Source organism: Asparagus officinalis, chromosome 4, assembly GCF_001876935.1.
Source record: "Asparagus officinalis chromosome 4, Aspof.V1, whole genome shotgun sequence".
NCBI classification, from domain to species: Eukaryota; Viridiplantae; Streptophyta; class Magnoliopsida; order Asparagales; family Asparagaceae; genus Asparagus; species Asparagus officinalis.
Window position 1 is genome coordinate 6145557 of NC_033797.1, and position 7793 is coordinate 6153349.

A 7793-nucleotide genomic window follows, 5' to 3' on the forward strand; every position below is an offset into this window, starting at 1 on the left:
AGTTTAAAATGTTATTCATTCGTTGATTAGACTTAGGATTATACTTAGAATATTTTCTATGATCTTCTAAGTGAGTAGTGTGTGTTGTGTGTGTGATCAAGGCTTGTACAAAGATTCTAAAAGAAAAGACAAAATTACATCACTCTTGTAAAGTATATTTTCTTCTTGAAGCGCGAAGTGACTTGATTAACTTCATCTTTTTGATCTTTGAAATCTTGTCTTTGATATAGCCTTAATATCTTGATTGTTGCTTTGAGATGTATATCTTGAATCTGCAGTAAAATATGTTAGATAAACAATGATTTGTTATCATCAAAATACAAGAGATATTGTAACATCAACCATGTTCCCAACAATCTCCCCCTTTTTGATGATGACAAATAATATTGAAAAACTTTAATTAAACATACTTACTCCCCCTGCAACAATGCATACATGTTAATTTAACACACAAAAAGATAGCACTTATTAGTAATCCTAATATTGTATAACAATGCATACATGTCAATATTTCAATATTGCAATAGTTGTCAATATTTCAATATTCTAATATATCTCCCCCTTTGTCATTAACAAAAAGAAGAATAGAAAGGGAGATAATAATAAATAATGAAACAATTAATACATTTCTTCAATACAACCTAATATTTCTTCAACATGGCCTAAAACTTCAAATAAATCTTCAAGATTATGCACATAGTCCATTACATCTCCCATCCAAATAGGAAGACATAAGCTTGCAATGAAAATTAAGTTTTCTATGGGAGTCATATTGAATGTATTATGTTGTTTAAGAAGAAATATTTCTCTATTTATAACCATGGAAGTAGTTATTAGAGACTAACCATCAAGTAGTTATTTAAGAATTGGTTAGAAGAACTAAAATATGAGTTCAAAAATTTATGAAACATTTCTCTTATGTTAACCAAGATAAATAACAAGAATATTTGCTAAAAATAAAATTCATTAAGCAAAAGCAAACATACTTGTTCATTAATAACTAGCAAAAGCAAACATATCAAACATATTATTAATAAGAGTTTTAGAGTTCATACCGACCGTTCCAATTCCTACCACTTGACCCTTGTTGTTGTCACCGAAGGTAACAGTTCCTCCATCTTTAAATTGTATGGAAGAAAATAAGTCCTTGTTCCCGGTCATGTGCTTGGAACAGCCACTATCTAAAATCCATGTTTCCCTTTTATTAGGTACCTGCAAAATAAAAGAAATATGTTTTGGTACCCTTTAACTTTTGGGTCCATGAGATTAGCATTTAGGAAACCAAACCCAATAAGAATTTGGTTTACCTACATTGTATGAAAGATAGTTTTTAGAATCACAAATATCCTTTTTGTAATTTGATAAGTATATCTTTCTATCACTTAAACATGCATTTTTAGGAACCCAAATGTAGTTGGATTTTAAAATATTCTTACATGCAACTTTCTTCATATGCATTTTTCTATCATTATGTGAAAATACCTTAGAACTAGCATGCATAGATGTATCACTATGTGCATGATAATTACTTTTCACAAATTTAGAATATAAATAAGCATAATTTTTCTTTTGCATAGAAGAGTATGTTTTCTCATTACTGGAGTTAGAAACATATCCTAATCCTTGTTTACTCTTAGCAGGTAATTGATAAGAAAGTAGATTATCTAGATTCTCTTTTCCTTTGTTAAATTTACCTACATTCATTAATATAGTTTCATATTTGGTTTTAAGACTTTTAACATTATCATCCAAATTTGAAATACGAACTTTAAAGAAATCACATTCTTTTTTAAGAAGTTGATTGTGACTAGATAACTTGTAATTTTCAGAAAATAACTCTTTATTCTTCTCTTTAAGATCTTCTATTTGTGAAGCATAAGGAGAGACTAAAGTGTTATTCAAATTTTCATTTTCATTTTTTAATATTTTAAAAGAAGAATTTAGTTGCTTGTATTTCAAAAATAATTCGTTAAATGCGTCAAGTAACTCATCATGATTACTTACTTGATCATCATCAGATTCATTTGCCATAAAGCACATATTCGCTTGATGATCTTCTTTTTCCTCTTCTTCATCTGAAGATGACTGGTCACTATCATCCCATGTTATCGACAAAGCCTTCTTCTTTTTGTTCTTCACTTGTTCATTCTTGTTCTTTGTGAACCCGTTGAAATTGTTAGAAGACTTCGACTTTAACTTTTGTTGTAGGGGACAATCTTTCTTGTAGTGTCCTGGCTTATTACAACCAAAACAAGTGACTTTGTTAGTATCTTTGAATTTACTAGAAGAGAACTTACCTTTCTTCAAGAATTTTCTGAATTTGCGTGTGATTATTTCAAACTCTTCTTCGTCATCGGAATCCTCATCATCAGTAGATGCTTGGAAAGCAAGAACCTTCTTGTTCTTATCTTCATTATCCTTTTTCCGATCTTCAAGTTGCACCTCGTATGCCATCAAATTCCCTATCAAATTTTCTACTGTCAATGTGGAGAGGTCGTTGGCTTCCTCTATTGCGGTAGTCTTCTTTTCCCAATCCGAAGTAAGAGCCCGGAGGATTTTCCTAACCATCTCCACTTGTGTATAGTCCTTTCCTAACGCAATTAGGGAGTTGATGATGTCGGTGAACCTTGTGAACATTTCACCAATTGTCTCGTTGTCTTTCATCTTGAACATTTCAAACCTGTGCACTAAAACAGAAATTTTTGAGTCTTTAACCTTAGAAGTTCCTTCGTGGGTTACCTCAAGTGTGTGCCAGATTTGATGTGCAGTGTTGGAAGTAGACACGCGGTTGAATTCATTCTTATCCATTGCGCAAAACAATGCATTCATTGCCTTGGCGTCAAGATTCGCATTTGTCCTTTCCACCAATGTCCATTCAGAATATGGAGTAGTAGGCTTGTTGTAATCAGACTCCACTATGTTCCAGAGATCGAATCCTATCGATTGAAGGTAGATCTTCATCCTACACTTCCAGTAGTTGTAGTTGGAACCATCGAAAAGTGGTGGTCTTTGAGTAGAATGTCCTTCCTTGAACTGTGATGTAGATGATGTAGCCATTGTTATTCTTGATCAACCTGCTCTGATACCAATTGAAGGATCGCTGCAATGGCATTCAAACACTAGAAGGGGGGGTTGAATAGTGTTTATGAAATCTAATGCGGAAACTTTAAATTTCAATAAAATAATATCACAAAGAGTAAGAAAGATCAAACCAATGTGTAGACAATCACAGAAAATTGCATACGCAAACACAAGGATTTATACTGGTTCGGTCCTCCAGACCTACATCCAGTCCCCAAGCCTCGCTTGAGATTTCTCCACTATTTCCACTTGCAAAACCGCAAGCACTTGCAACCCGCAAGCAAACCGTACAACCTTGACAATCTTCAATTGCCAATGCCACAACAATCTCTTCTTTCAAGAGATTATCAAATCAAAAACAAGATGGTACAACTTTCTCTTCCTATAAGCCTTGATGTGTAGATGTGAGTGACTTACAATAGGCTATAGGGATGGTTTTTGTTCTAGAGTAATGGAACTTTTATCAAGAACAAAACTGAAATTTTCATGCAGTTTTTCTCTTCAAAATGAACTTAAGAAGTCAAGAAAAACTCAAGTTTATAGAAAGGAATTCTAATATCAATTTTCAGAACTTAACACCTATTTATAGGTATAATTTTCGTTCAAAAATATTCAAAAATAACTGCCAAAAAACGTTCACAAAACGTTCATATTCATTTGAAAAATATAGCTGTTGGAAGCACTGTCTGGTCGCAATTGCTCAGTAGTCGACTACAAGGCATAGTAGTCGACTACACTGTAAACTCAGATTCTGGAATTTTTCTGTTTAGTATTTTGACTATAACTTTCTCATCCGATATCGGAATGAGGTGATTTAAGATTTGTTGGAAAGCTCTTGAAGAGACCTACAACTTTGGTCTTTTGAGTTTTTCCAGATTCTAATTTCTAAGGGTTGTAAATGAAATGTTTTAAGACTCACTCAATATCTATAAACTCTAATGGCTAACATAGGGGATTTCTATTGTTAACCAACACACTAAGCATGTGTTAGTGTGTTCTAACACTATGTGTGTGCATGTGTGTGAGTGATCAAGGCTTGTACAAATTTCTAAGCAAAGAAAATATAAAATTACATTTTGACAATAAAGTATATCTTCTTCTTTGCTTCATTTTGCCTTGAACTCATCTATGTCTTGAGTATCTCTTTGAATATAATTGTCGATATAACTCTGATACTACAAAATAAATGTTAGCACATAATACACACAACATATAATATTTGTTATCATCAAAACAAACTAATCTTGGGGTCAAGATTCCTAACACTCCCAAAATCTAAGGAAGGCAATTTTCGTCAAATCGAGTTTTTCAAACATTGTTAGCTATGATATGAACTACCTAAACAAGAATTCTTGAACGGTGAACAACCAGAGCCTATTACTCACTACATCAATATGATATGAACTACCTAAACAAGAATTCTTGAACGGTGAACAACCAGAGCCTATTACTCACTACATCAAACAATTTCCATTAATGAAACCATGGAAATCCGTCGGAAAATCAAAAATACGCATGTCCGATGAAATGGTTGTTGCTATCTGCTCCAATAACGAATCATTGGTTTAACTGAATAACTAAAGAAAATAGATAGACCTTTCTCTTCGTCTCAGGTCGATGGATCTTCTCAATTGGAAGATCTCCCATATAGATAATACAATCCAACCAGCTTCCAACTTAGGGTATTTTTTTTTACCATGTTTTGTAAGTTGGGTATTTAACTGTTATAAAAGTGGAACAATAAAGTATATACGTGATATTTAGCCTTTTTAGGGAAAAGGAAAAGTACTTTCATGCGTGTACTGTACATGAAAATTGTTACTTTCGTATTGCTTTCAAGAAACATTTCCCCTCTCAATATCAATTGCACAAACAAACAGTCCACATGACACTGCTCCTTTCACCTTCGCAAGCTTTCAGCTCTATTCAACAATTTGGCTGCACGCGTTAGCATCTTTTGGTAGCTGAAAACTTGCAGAAAAAGATCGAACATGACCATCCTGTTTGTTGAAGAGTCTACAATTGTATTATGAAAAACAAAATAAAGTCAACCGTACTTAATCTAGAATCTAATAGTTTCTCTTGTTGTGATAACAATATTGTGACCTTTATTAATTAATGTTTTTTTTTTGTCTTAGAACTGATCTAACCGTTACTTAGGCATCAAATTTTGCGGTTTGTCGCTTGCTTAAATGTGGAAGACACTTGCAGTTACATCTTCGATATCCAAAAGAAGCAAACAAAAAAATATGGATTTCTATATGGCTATATACAGAGGAATTTTTTTTTAAGGACTCTGAATGGAGGATCGTTATAGTCCCATTATTGACAATTAAATCCGAAATTAGCAGTTCAAACATAAATTTAGTGAATATTTTTGTCAACAAGTCATTGCAGCATTACTTAAAGGCAAACATGATTAAAACAAGGAAATTTTTTCAAAATAGACAGATTTTGCTAAATATTTAGCAAAATCGACCATTTTGCTAAATATTTAGCAAAATCAACCTCTTTTTGGCTATCATGCCAAAAAGAGGTCGATTTTAAAAAACGCCCAGCTAAAAACATACGGGACTACTAGTTCTGTATGTTTTCAAGGACACTAATCCCCCAGAAAACATACGGGACTAATAGTCCCGTATGTTTTCTAAGAGCACTACTCCGTAATTAGCACAATGAAAATTTACGGGACTACTAGTCCCGTATGTTTTTTAGGAGGTGTTTTTTAAAATCGACCTCTTTTTGGCTTGTTGGAAAAAAAAAGGTCGATTTTGCTAAATATTTAGCAAAATGATCGATTTTGCTAAATATTTAGCAAAATCGGTCTATTTAAAAAAAAAATTTCCTTAAAACAATTGTTATGTGATGAAAGTGTAAGGCTGTTACAATTGCGTCTTTGATAACTAAATTCAAAAGAACTAAAGAAATGCCAACTTTGTGCTTTCACGGTAATGAATGGTATCGATTGTTCTTTGTTTAAAACACGTAGTCAGAAGCCATGTGCTCGTATTCATTAAATATTATTTTGCAAAAAAGAAATTAATTATAATGACTACTTTGTCAATTCATAGTAAAATCATTGGTCGTGACAGATTGAATAGTAAAAGAGTTTTCCTAGATGAATTTATGAATCATATTTGTATGTTGCGGACCATATTAGAAAGGGATTTGTAATCCTCTATTATCGAAAGACGGTGAAAAGATGACTAATTCTAGTCATAAGCGCATACAACTTTAGTAGGTTGCTTGGAATCATCCTAGGGGAGAAAAAAGAACGAGTGCGATTAGGGGTGTTAACGGAGCGGATACGGCTCGGATATGGCACTTACCATATCCATATCCGCTTACCCATCTCGGATACGGATACATATACGGATATACGTCGGTATAAAAAATTCATATCCATATCCGCCAAAATCGGATACGGTTACGGATATAGATGCAGATATATAAACGGATATGCATACAGATACAACAAGGATATTAGAAAACTAGATAGTATTCAGAAAAATATAGTCATGTGATACAAAAAGAGTTCGTTAATATGTTCATTATGATTAAAAAGCTAAGATTAGACATCTTGATCATCAAAATTAACCACAAATCCATAATCTAAGAATTGAAACTATCGTAAGAGTATTACCAATATGTATTCGGATTTTTTCGGATACGGATACAGATATTTCACTACAAAACCATATCCGCAACCATATCCTATCGGTAATAGATTTGAGTAACCATATTCGTATCCTAACGGATACGGTTACGGATATTTCCTCGGATACGGATACTGTTTGACACCCCTAAGTGCGATTCATCGAAATATGAAAAGTGTTAGATTTAAAACTATCCATGACGATTCACCAAGAGCATCACAGGATTATGATTAATAATAATGGTTCGTGCGCTATGTTTTTTAATGACAAAGATGATCCGAATCCATTTGAAAAAGACCATCGAAACATAACGCCTTAGTTGACCAAATCTAAGCTTTTCATATAGCAAAACGAAATCGTAACTACGTTCAATATCCGCCTTATCAGGATTCAATTACCCTTTTGGGAACCTCCATCCCCATGGCGCAAATATCTCCCCATAAAATCAAATTGTCTGGAACCCAAATCCATCCCTATTCAAATAGCATTTTTCCTCTAATTTATCTGCTATCATCCTCCTTTTGCCAAACTGTATCATCAATAGAGAGCAAGTGCAATCAATCCTCGCACATGCTCTTGCCTTGATTTCTGCAAGATGTACCTACGTTCATCCAAAGAATACCATCCCTTCATTAGGGGCAGGGGAAAAAAAAAAGGAAAAAAGAAACCATACCAAGGACTCTTCACAAACAAATTATAGAGGGAGGGAGGAAGGAAGGAGACCATGGTACTTGTTTCACTATGAATGCTAAATCAATATAAGACCAATAGCAAGCATATAAACAAGGGAGACGCTACAGTCACATCCCCTAACCACACATTCAACCACACTCCTCTCTCGCTATATTTTAAAATTCTCAAGTGGGCCCCAGTGCATTGTAGCGAGAGATGGGTATGGTTGGAGGTGTGGTTAGGGATTGTGCCTCTAGCATTTCTTTATAAACAATAGCTATCGGCATAATTTGGCTCAGCAATCTTGTATCAATGTAATCACCAATTAAAATCTACAGTGAATAATTCGTCAGAAACCTTTTGAACGCAAAGCACATCAGACGC